Here is a 12,588-nt window from a genome sequence, read left to right on the forward strand (position 1 = left end):
AGGGGGTCTTGGGGGGGATCTTGGGTCCCATTTTGAGGTTGAGGCTCCTGGGACCCATTTGCAGGGATTGGGGAGGTTCTGGGTAAATTTGGGTGGGGGTTGGGGGAGCCTTGGGTCCTTTTGGGAGACTCCTGATTCCCTTTTGGGGGACTCCTGGTTCCCTTTTGGGGGCTTGGAGTTTCATGGATCCCTTTTGAGGGGCATGTTTTGGGTCCCATTAGGTGTTTTAGGAGGGGTTCTCCTTCCAATTGGGGGGGGGGTGTGGGTTGTGGGGTCTTGGGTCCTTTTGAGGAGGTTCTGAATCCAGTGCAGGGTGGGGGGGAGTGGGGTGTGTCCTGGATCCCTTTTGGGAGTTTGGGAAGAATCCTGGATCCCTTTAGGGGGGATTAGGCATGCCCTGGATCCAATTTGGGAGTTTGTGGGGGTCCTGAGTCCCGTTTTGGGGGTTTTGATGGTTCCTGGTTCCCATGTGGGAGGTTGAGGGGGTCGTGGAACTCTTTTGAGGGGTCTGGGGGGGTCTTGGGTCACTTTTGGGGGGCTTTGGATTTCTTTTGAGGGAATTAAAGGGGACCCAGATCCCTTTAGGGGGTTTGGGGTTGGAGTTCTGAGGTCCCTTTAAGGAAGGTTTGGGGGGGTCCTGGGTTCCTTTTTGTGGATTTTGTGGGTCCTGGGTCCAATTTTGGGGGGTTGGGGGAGTCTTGGGTTCCTTTTGGGGAGTTCTGGGTCTCTTCTGAAGGAATTCAGGGGGTCCTGGATCCCTTTTGGGGGTTGGGGGAGGTCCTGGGTCCCTCTTCACCACCCTCCATGCTGCTCCTGGGGTTGGGGTGGGCAGAGGAATTGGGAGCCATGGAGCCACTTCAGACTGGGAGAAAGTGGGAGGAGAATGGCTTTAATATTTGGCCCTTGTTGCTCCCAATCCAAAGCTTTCTGAACTGTCAATAAAGTAAATCGAACTTCAGCAAGTCCACACCTCTGTGCCCGTGACAGTCATTGGTCTCTGAACCTCCTTTGCTTTCTCTTGACCCCTGAGCCGTTCTGGTTCATTTTCTCCCTCTGTCCCGTTGGTTCTGGGCTTGGAGGGAGCAGCTGCGGGGGGTCCGGCTGCTGGCCAAGGTTAACCCACCACAGGACACATCAGGGCTGCCGTGTCCAGTACGGGGCTCCCCGCACAAGGAAGACCCTGCCCAGCCTGGAGAGAGTCCTGCTGAGGCCAGAAGGATGGCTGGGGCTGGAGCACATCATGGACAAGGAGAGGCTTGTGAGATGGGTTCTGAGAAACCTTTCAGGGTACAACACTGAGCAAGGACCCAGGGCAGCTGGGGGATCCCAATGCAAGGACTTTCTCGGTGTTTGATGAGACAAAGCCATGAGCCCCTGATGGGTTTGGAGCTGTGTGAGAAAGGGCTTGGCTGAGAGACCTGCAGCGGCAAGAGCTGGGGACTGGTGTATAAGAAATTTCAGTAGGAAAAGGGTTCTCTTTTTATTGATAATGGTTGTAGAGTTGGATATCAGGCCTGCAGCAAGGCAAGGGGTGAGGAGGGGAGTGTGCAAGTGGAGAGAGAACAGCTCTGGGAGATCAAGCGCTTGTGCCCGGCAGCGCTGCCGTGCTGGGATTCTTTTCCCCTCCACCCACGACCACAGGAACTGTCCCTGCAAGTCCAGAAATGTCTCGCAGGAAATATATCAGGAAACAGAAGTCGTTGAGCATCCCTTTATTTTGTTTAAACACACAGAGAGCACAGCTCCTCATTTACACAGACAATGAGCAAGAAAAGAGAAGAAAACAGTGAATTAAAAACAGGATGACAAGATTATAAAGGGGGGATGAAAGGGGGTTTGGGGGGTGCTAGAGGGGTTTTGAGGGGGAATAAAGGGGGTTTGGAGGGAACAAAGGGAGTTTGGGGGGCATAAAATGGGGTTTGGGGGGATAATAGTGGGTTTGGGGGGATATAGGGGGTTAAAGGGGGTTAAAGGGGTTTTGGGGTGATATAAGGGAGTTTAGGGGGAATAAAGGCGTTTGGGGAGAGAAAAGGGGGTTTGGGGTCAATAGAGGGGATTAGTGGGGCATAAAAGGGATTTGGGAGGATAAAGGGTTTTGAGGTGGAATAAAGGCAGTTTGGGGGAAATAAAAGGGGAATTGAGGAGGATAAAGGGGATTGGGGGTATAAAAGGGGGTTTTGGGTGGATAAAAGAGGGTTTGGGGGGATAAAGGGGGATAAAGGGGGTTAAAGGGGTTTTGGGGTGATATAAGGGAGTTTATGGGGAAATACATGCGTTTGGGGAGAGAAAAGGGGATGTGGGGTCAAAAGAGAGGATTTGGGGGAAATAAAGGGGGAATAAAGAAGGATAAAGGGGACTGGGGGTATAAAAGCGGGTTTTGGGGGGATAAAAGGGGGTTTGGGGAGCAATAAAGGGAGTTTTGGGGGCTAAAAAGGGGGTTTTATCCTTTTATCCCCCCAAAACCTTTTTAATGCCTTCAAACTCCATATATTGCCCCCAAAAGAGGCTTGGGAGGGATCCATATGGGAAAATCCATTCACCATCGCACAAATCAAGGAACAGACCCGACTCCAGGAGCCAAGGATGAGGCTGAATGAGGTAGAAAGCCTCAGCCCTGGTCAAGGACCCGAAGCAGGAGGGGCACCGGCCCCCACGATCAATCTTGGACCCCAGGCTCGTGCACGTCCACCTCACAGGGAGGTGATCCAGGTGGCACTAGAAACAGGTTTGCTGTTGCCGGGACGATGGCTGCGGGCAGGGTGAGGCCTCTGGTTTTCCTGCCGCGAGCAGTGGCTGCAGGAGTTGGGTCTGGCTCCACAGAGCCCTCTCTGCAGAGAGAAAAGGTGTGTCTGAGGCCTCAGCTGCAGAGGCAGGATGGGAAATCTCCTCCATGGCATGGAGCTGGCTCGGCTCCGCACCCCAGGCTCAGAGCTGCCGGCACAGCGTGACCGAGGGGGACACTGGCACCTGATGGCACCTCCGAGCAGGGGGATTCCTGCAGGCAGGTTCCCTGTCAGGAGCGGGCGCTGGTGCGCGTCTCGCTTTCCAGGGGAAGCTCAGCCCCTGCTCTTTCCCATCCTGACCTGGCTTTGCCCATGCCGGTCACCCAGCCTTGGTCAGTGTGCGGCTGTGCCCGGCGCTCCTCAGGATGGCAGCAGGGCTGGTGTCAGGGTGGGGGTGGGCTGGCACAGCAACTGAGTTAATGGAAAATCTTCACAGTGGCTCTCCGAAATTTGTATTTCTTCTTCTCTTCTGGCTTAACATCCTGGCAGAATGGAGAGGAAAAACCAAACAGATTAGAACCACCGCATATGAAGCAGACGTTTGTAATGCGGATACAGTGCGGGCTGCACAGGCTGGTACCACAGTACTGGCATGTTATTCAGGCACGTGATATCCTCCCTTGGAGCACGTAAGGGCAAATAAAGCGCTAGACACTGATTTTCCAGCAGCATTGCTTCAGCTTCTTTAACTACATCCATGGGGCTGTTACCAGCGGACACCTGGGCGTTTACACACGGCTTGTTGTTGTCTCATTTCCAAAGGCACCTTCACCTCTTCAGCAGTACAGAAGAACCTCCCCATCCTCCTGGCTTGAGAAGCTGCAGGCGCTGGCACAGCGGCTCCTTCATGAGCGACCTCGGAGTCAAGGTGCCTGCTAGAGCAGGCTTGACGTGGGTTGTGCCGTTCCCGTTTGCAACAGCAGAAGACACCACATCAGAGAAAACTCAAATATGCACCTTGGGGGTCCCTTCCAGCTCAGGACAGTCTAGGATTCTGTAACTTTCCCTGGCTCTTGTATCTCAGCAAAGACGTCTGGAGCCGGTTTTAACTCCCACTCACCTGTGTAAATGTTAACGGTTTGTCTGTGGCGATGGAGTCTGTGTACTTGCAGACAAAAACCCTGCAGTTGTCTCTATTCTGTTGCTGAGGGGTTTCCTAAGGAATGCAAAGAAGCAGAATTTTCCAATACCATAAAAGAGAGGCATTTTGGAAGCAGCACACATTACCCATCCTAACGGGCACTCAGGAAAATCCATTCACCATCACACAACTCAAGGAACAGATCTGACTGATGGAGAAACACCTGCTGTGATTTATTCATGTGAAATGAACCAAATCCTTTCACTCTGAGCCCTCCAAGAGCAAAGGACAAGGTTGAAGGAGGTAGAAAGCCTCAGCTCTGGTCAAGGACCCTGAGCAGGGTGGGCACCAGCCCCAAGGATCCATCTCGGACCCCAGGTTCCTGCATGTCCACCTCACAGGGAGGTGATCCAGATGGCACGAGTCTCAGTCCTGTGGTTGCCAGGTTGGTTCTGTAGCACTGGGGCCGCTTGAGTGAAGAGTGTCCTGCTTCCTTCAGCTTTGCCAGAATCTCCTCCAGGATTTCGGACAGCCGCTGTGAAGATTTTCCATTAACTCAGTTGCTGTGCCAGCCCACCCCCACCCTGACCCCAGCCCTGCTGCCATCCTGAGGAGCGCTGGGCACAGCCGCACACACTGACCAAGGCTGGGTGCCGGCCCTTGCCCGCTCACCTGATCCCCGCGCTCGCTGTGGAGCAGCCTGGACATATCCTGGGCTTCCAGAACTACCAAAGTGAGGAAGATAATGAGGCTGATGGGGACCACAGCCCCCCGTGCCTCCACCATGCTTCTGCTGCCAGCTCTGCGAGAGCGGTGCCCGTGGCACAGCACAGCACCTCCCGGCGTGGTGCAGCCGCATCTGTGGCCTCACAGTCCGGACCACAGCCACTCCCCACCCTCGCCAAGCACCGGCCCCAAGCACCTCCTGTCAAGGAGCCTGAGCAGGAGGGGCACCGGCCCCGAGGATCCATCTTGGACCCAGGTTCCTGCATGTCCACCTCACAGGGAGGTGATCCAGATGGCACAAGTCTGGGGCTGGTGGTTGCCGGGTTGGTTCCTTGGCACCTGGGCTGCTTGAGGGCTGGTGGGGGCTGGATGCTGGAGCTCAGTCTGGATATTTGGGGTGCTGGGGCTCCAGCTGTGTGGAAAGCCGCCGCTTTCCACCTGGGCTTCTGGACCTGCAGAGAGGGCTCTGTGGAGAGAAAAGTTGTGGCTGAGGCCTCAGCTGCAGATGGAGGATGGGGAATCTCCTGCACGACACGGAGCTGGCTCAGCTCCGCACCACAGGCTCAGAGCTGCCGGCACAGCGTGACCGAGGGGGACACCGGCACCTGATGGCACCTCCGAGCAGGGGGATTCCTGCAGGCACGTTCCCTGTCAGGAGCGGGTGCTGGTGCGCGTCTCGCTTTCCAGGGGAAGCTCAGCCCCTGCTCTTTCCCATCCTGACCTGGCTTTGCCCACGCCGGTCACTCATGTCCAGGCAGGATCTGCTTGAGCCAACCTCGGCTCTGGTCAGAGGAGGCTCCCGGGAAGAAGGCCCAGGAGTTCAGAGGCCAATTAAAGCACCCGACAGCGGCTGAAATCTCAGCAGAGTGTTTTGGCCAAGACGTCATTCACCGCTGCCCAGCAGCCTGAGTAGAAACACTTTGCAGCTACGAGCAGCCCTTGCAGGAAGCCGTGGGGGCAATCAGTGACTCACCGTGTTCTCTTCCTCCACATCCAGATCACGACACTGCACACCAGGATCACAATCACGAGGGAATGCAGGGCTCCTACTGCACCCATCATGAAGTGCAGTTGCACATCTGGGGGCCCTCTGACACTCTTGGTCGTCTGAGACTTGACAACACTTGGGGTTGTCTCACCGAGCACACCTGGAGGAGCCATTGGGAATGTCAGTCCGTGCTGTGACCCTCTGGAGAGCTCACCCAACAAAACTCAGGTGGCCAGGAGAGCACATGGGGAGCACCGATCCTTGTCCAGTTTTCCTTCAGCTACATGGACAAAAGCCGTCCCTGCAGCAGGGAGGGCCACCCCAACGCTCCCTCCTCCCTGATGGGTGACACCGGGTCACTACGGGACAGCAGCTACCGGGCGTGCGAGTGGCCGGCATCGCCTCTGCTCCTTTGGCAGGGACGGGCACTGAGCCACTGCTCCCTGTTCGAAAGACAACCTTCTGAACAGCCTCTGTGTCCATCTCTAGAGAAAGAAAGCAGGAGCTGGATCAGATGGAACTGTTCCCCTCAGGGAGGTGGCATTTTCAGCAGGCGATGTATCTCAGGACAGACACCAGGCTCCACACGTCCAGTTTGCAGGACTTGTCTTCAACTTATGCTCCCCTGTAAGACTGCTCAGGACCTGGATTCTCTTGGAAAGAATAATCTGATCAGTATGGTGGGCTTCCCCGGGCTGGGACAACACTGCCAGGAGTCCGAGAAAGGCAAAGCCTCAGCACAGCTCCAGCACAAGGCGACAGTAAACACCTTCCTTCAAAGGGGACATGGAGATCCTGCAGCCACTTCTGCTGCGAAAGAGCCCTTCGCAGAAGCACGTCCCATCCTGCCACCTCCATCCCATGGAGGGGTCACAAACACACGCAGTGGACTGAACCCCATCTCTGTCACCATGTCCGGGGCACTTTCACCATCAAGACCCCACTGATCCCCAAGCCACAGGGAAACCAGTTCTGTAAAACACATCCAGGAACAGAGAGAAAAGCCACCTGAGACCAAATCCACAGCCCTTCATGGTCACTGCCCTCAAGGCAGCTGTGCGGCCTCAAGCTGGGTGTCCAGCTTCCATCTGTCCCTGACCCTGAGGTGTCACCCAGAGTTCTCAGCCACCAAGGAGAAGAGGGGCTGGACCCGTTGGTGAAGCTGGGGCTGCTCCGATCCTGACCAGCTCTGGCCAACTCTGCCAGACTCAGTACCCTCAAGCTGCCTGCACATCCTCTCGGCCGCCCAGGGCTGCTCTCCCCTCCGGTGACCAACAGCAAGGGCTGAGCACCCACAGCTTCTGCAGGCTGGATGTCAGCCTCTGGCCAGGACAGCTCTGGCCAGGGTCAGCTCAGCTGGGGCTCTTTTATCCCCCAAACCCCTTTTACGCCCCCAATCCCCCTCTATTGCCCCCCAAGCCCCCTCTATTGCGGATCAGATGGAACAGTTCCCCTCAGGGAGGTGACATCTTTAAGAGGAGATCCTCAAAGACACTGGCCAGGTCGACGAACAAGGGCTGGGCTTTTGGGGCTGCACCCACCACTGCTCCAAGCAGCAGCCACGCCTGCCCTGTTGGAGACCAAGGCATGGCACGTGATCTTCTGGCCCGAGCTGCACGAGGTGGGTTTGGTAGAGATGCACCACGATGCCACAGCCCGTCCTTCCCAGGGGAGGGGAAGCGGCTGCAGCCAGGCCAGCGGGGAAACAGCCCTTGGGAGAACACTCCTCTGCTCAGGCTCCGAGGGTCCCGCAGAGACAGCTTTGAAAGGCAAAGCGCCCCAGGGCCATCACCGAGCCGTTCCCTCTCTGCCCTTCCAGCTGCCTGCACATTGGCCACAGAAAGAGCGACTCCCATTGCACAAGGCAAGAAGATGAAAAGGGAAAGGCTCCTTCCTCTCACTGACTGACCCGAGGGGTCGCTCACAGGCTCGAGGGCGGGATCAGGCCAAGCAGTCAGGAAGCCGTCATCTGTGAGAGGATCTGAAGGGAAATTGCAGAGGAATGAGCTCTCGTTTCAGTGTCCACATGTTCTTCCAGGGCAAGGGTCCTCAGGAACTCACCCCCAGGCTGCGCTACGGGCTCCAAACCAACTTCCAGCTGAGCAGCTGGAAAACCATTGAAACCGCCCTCACCTAGAAGAGAGCACAGAGGAGAGAAACATGGTGTGAGCTCGAGGGAGTCGTGCCCAGCAGGAAGGGCTCAGTCAGCGCCTGGCAGCAGCGGTGCTGGGTCTCACACCTTGCGGAGGCTGCGAGCGATGGTGCAGCCGCTGCTGCTGGTTGTAGTTCCAGTCGAGAGCTGGGGCAGCTGCTGCCCCAGTGCTACTGGTACGGCTCAGAGCTGGTCTGTGCAGACCTCGGGGCACAGATCGGATGGGTGGGCACGTGCTCTTCTCCACGTGTGCGCATCGGCCACAGAAGAAGAACTTTGCATTGCACACGGAAAGGGCCAGCTCCCACCTTTCTGATGGGTGACACCAGGCGACCACGGGACAGCAATTACCTGGCTGCTGGTGGCTGGCATCAAACTCAGCGCAGCTGTTACCACAACGGCAGCAGAGACTCTGGACCATCCCCGTCGCTCAGAAGCTCCTGCAAGGCCTGACAGTGCGTGTAGGTGCAGCGAGGCTCTGGCTGATCCCTTCCTGCTAGCGCAGGATCTGACTTGTCCATCCAGCTCTCTAACCCTCCACTTCCCAAGCCCTCTGGTTACGAGGGCTGCATACTCACTGTGTCCTGCTTTCTTCATCTTTGCCAGTTGTTCCTCCAGGATTTCTGATGCCTGCTGCAAAGATTTCCCTTGTTTGGCTTTGTACTTTGCTCTTTGAAGACCCGAACAGAAAGGATCCGGTTAGGTTTCTCACTAATAAAAACACCCCTGAGAATTTCCCATCACACCCTGTGATCACTCACAGCTGAACCAAAGGGCGTGAGCCAACGTGAAGCCTGCCTCCATCTCCTCCCCATGCCTGGATCTCGTTGTGTCATTTCTGTACTCAGTGGTGCCTCCAGCATTGAACCCCCTCATCTACAGCTTGAGGAACCAGCAGCTCAAGGATGCAGTGTGGAAACTGAAATCTGGATGGTTCTCTGAATCAATGAACCTCTCATCACCTTCTGCATAGCCGTTATCGTGCATCTCACGGAAGGCCCAGACTGGTTTCTGTATTTGTTGGTGGTGTTGCTGGTTTTTTCAGTTGTGATCATCTTGTCATCCGGTTTTTAATTCACTGTTTTCTTCTCTTTTCTTGCTCATTGTCTGTGTAAATGAGGAGCTGTGCTCTCTGTGTGTTTAAACAAAATAAAGGGATGCTCAACGACTTCTGTTTCCTGATATATTTCCTGCGAGACATTTCTGGACTTGCAGGGACAGTTCCTGTGGTCGTGGGTGGAGGGGAAAAGAATCCCAGCACGGCAGCGCTGCCGGGCACAAGCGCTTGATCTCCCAGAGCTGTTCTCTCTCCACTTGCACACTCCCCTCCTCACCCCTTGCCTTGCTGCAGGCCTGATAGCCAACTCTACAACCATTATCAATAAAAAGAGAACCCTTTTCCTACTGAAATTTCTTATACACCAGTCCCCCGCTCTTGCCACTGCAGGTCTCTCAGCCAAGCCCTTTCTCACACAGCTCCAAACCCATCAGGGGCTCATGGCTTTGTCTCATCAAACACCGAGAAAGTCCTTGCATTGGGATCCCCCAGCTGCCCTGGGTCCTTGCTCAGTGTTGTACCCTGAAAGGTTTCTCAGAACCCATCTCACAAGCCTCTCCTTGTCCATGATGTGCTCCAGCCCCAGCCATCCTTCTGGCCTCAGCAGGACTCTCTCCAGGCTGGGCAGGGTCTTCCTTGTGCGGGGAGCCCCGTACTGGACACGGCAGCCCTGATGTGTCCTGTGGTGGGTTAACCTTGGCCAGCAGCCGGACCCCCCGCAGCTGCTCCCTCCAAGCCCAGAACCAACGGGACAGAGGGAGAAAATGAACCAGAACGGCTCAGGGGTCAAGAGAAAGCAAAGGAGGTTCAGAGACCAATGACTGTCACGGGCACAGAGGTGTGGACTTGCTGAAGTTCGATTTACTTTATTGACAGTTCAGAAAGCTTTGGATTGGGAGCAACAAGGGCCAAATATTAAAGCCATTCTCCTCCCACTTTCTCCCAGTCTGAAATGGCTCCCTGGCTCCCAATTCCTCTGCCCGCCCCAACCCCAGGAGCAGCATGGAGGGTGGTGAAGAGGGAGTTAGCAGTCAGTGAAGAACATCTCTGCAGCTCCTTCCTCCTCGCACTTCTCCCCTATCCCAGCGTGGCTCCTCTAGATGGGATCCCACCGTATTTGCGGTCAGGGCTCCGTGTGGTTCATTCCTTTCTCTCTACTCATGGGGCAGTATGAGAGCCCTGAGAGCATCCGTGGACCTTCATGGCCCTGACCAGCATCTCCTGGGCCTCCACCCACCCCTCTGTCCATGGACCAGGAGACACTGAAGCCAGGCCTGATTTTCAGCCCCAGCTTGATCTGAGCTGTAAGTGTGCGGGTCTCCAGACACAGACACGGCCTTGGACCTTGTTGAGTCCATGGACCTTGTTGAGTCAGACCTGCAGAGTCACTTCCCAGCCTGGTTCCTTATGGGGTGAGCAATGGAGTGACACTGTGGCCCTCCCTGTTCCAGAGCCCAGCTGTTTTGTGGAGGCCCAGGGCCATACTTCTGCCTTTCTTCCCATCCCTTGGTCAGGTTTTTAGAAGGGAGGAAGGAAAAGCAGGTGAAGTTGGAGGGCCCCAGTGACTGCAAAGGGAGCAGAGCCATCAAACCAGAAATCATGTAAAGGCAATGCTTGTCTAAAACTGTTCTCTTCCTTTCTTGGAGGCCTTGTGTCTTCCGCAGGAACCTTGAGGTGTTGTGTTCCATCCGCCTCTTTTTCTTTTAGCGTTTCCTTTGACCATACCCAAGCCATTGTGTTTGAATTCTCTTTCCAGCCTGATGTAATCCATGATCTGGAGATGGGACAGACGACTGGAAGGAGAATCCCACTCCTCTGGAGAAGAAGGTGGATATTCCCAGGAATCTGAGGAACCACGGCTGACCAGTAGCTGCGTCCATGGAACTGGTCAAGTGCCTCATCTCTTTTTTTGTATTTGGGGCTTAGACGCCTGGTTCCTGTGTGAACGTAATAACACCTCCAGCTCAGCTCTCCACAGTTTCCCTGTATCCAGGCATTTTGGTCTATGGCTTTGCATACATTGAATATTATTGATATAGGGCTTTTGGAACTGATAATTGCTGTCTTTTCTATTAAAATCCCTTTTCCTCCCCTAATTTCCAAGTGCCATTTGCTGGGATTCGTCCAGGGATCATAACACACAATTGATCCACTAATATTACACCGGTGATAAACAGTCAAATTCAATTTACAACTTTCAGTTTTGGTGCCTGTACAAATATAATGGGTATGGTAAACCAATGTCTGGGTAATTACATTTCTCTGTCTGGTTTCCTCGTTAGTGGGTAAACTGGTTTTAGTTCCTTACCAGTCTTGTAACTGTAAATTCAGAAATGTCTGCCTGCCTCACAAATCAATACCCTCTGGCCAAATATGACCTGCGTCACCCTTATGGCCACAACGTGCTATCACATATCCACAGAATTTACACACTTCAATATTTGCTGTCCTGTTCCATGCAAATACAAGTTTAATTGTGCACTTGGGGCACAACAACCCTGTGCAGCTACAGACTAGGGGAAGTCTGGCTGGAAAGCTGCCTGGAGGAGAGGGACCTGGGGGTGTTGGTTGACAGCCAACTGACCATGAGCCAGCAGTGGCCCAGGTGGCCAAGAAGGCCAATGGCATCTTGTCTTGGATCAGAAATGGTGTGGCCAGCAGGTCCAGGGAGGTTCTTCTCCCTCTGGACTCGGCACTGGTGAGACCGCTCCTCGAATCCTTTGTTCAGTTCTGGGCCCCTCACCACAAGAAGGATGTTGAGGCTCTGGAGAGAGTCCAGAGAAGAGCGACAAAGCTGGTGAAAGGGCTGGAGAACAGGCCTTATGAGGAGCGGCTGAGAGAGCTGGGGGTGTTTAGCCTGGAGAAGAAGAGGCTGAGGGGAGACCTCATTGCTCTCTACAACTACCTGAAAGGAGGTTGTGGAGAGGAGGCAGCTGGGCTCTTTTCCCAAGTGACAGGGGACAGGACGAGAGGGAATTACACATGAGGATGAATTACTCATCAGTGTCTTCCGTAAGGTTATTGGTGTGTCCCCTGGCGATGACCATAGAATCATAGAATCATAGAATCACCAGGTTGGAAGAGACCCTCCAGATCATCGAGTCCAACCATTCCCACTGATCTCTAAACCATGCCCCTGAGTACCTCATCCACCTCCAGGGAAGGCGAGTCAACCACCTCCCTGGGCAGACCGTTCCATTGCCTAATGACCCTTGCCGTGAAGAATTTTTTCCTTATGTTAAGCGTGAACCTCCCCTGGCGGAGCTTGAGGCCATTCCCTCTTGTCCTGTCCCCTGTCACTTGGGAGAAGAGGCCAGCACCCTCCTCTCCACAGCCTCCCTTCAGGTAGTTGTAGAGAGCAATGAGGTCTCCCCTCAGCCTCCTCTTCTCCAGGCTAAACACCCCCAGCTCTCTCAGCCGCTCCTCGTAAGACTTGTTCTCCAGCCCCCTCACCAGCTTTGTCACTCTCCTCTGGACTCACTCCAGATCCTCAACATCCTTCTTGTGGTGAGGGGCCCAGAACTGAACCCAGGATTCGAGGAGCGGTCTCACCAGTGCCGAGTCCAGAGGGAGAAGAACCTCCCTGGACCTGCTGGTCACACCATCTCTGATACAGGCCAAGATGCCATTGGTTACATGATGTCACAGTCCATTCAGTGGGTGGCTCCTTTACTCCTGGTTGCGTGAGTCACCCCCGTTCAGCCGTGTGGACGGCCGTTTCTGTAACTAAAAAACGAGAAAAGCACCTTCCCACTTTGGGGTCAGGCTCTCTCCTTTCCAACACTTTACTAACACCAGTCC

Source organism: Phaenicophaeus curvirostris, chromosome 35 (genome assembly GCF_032191515.1).
Source record: "Phaenicophaeus curvirostris isolate KB17595 chromosome 35, BPBGC_Pcur_1.0, whole genome shotgun sequence".
NCBI lineage: Eukaryota > Metazoa > Chordata > Aves > Cuculiformes > Cuculidae > Phaenicophaeus > Phaenicophaeus curvirostris.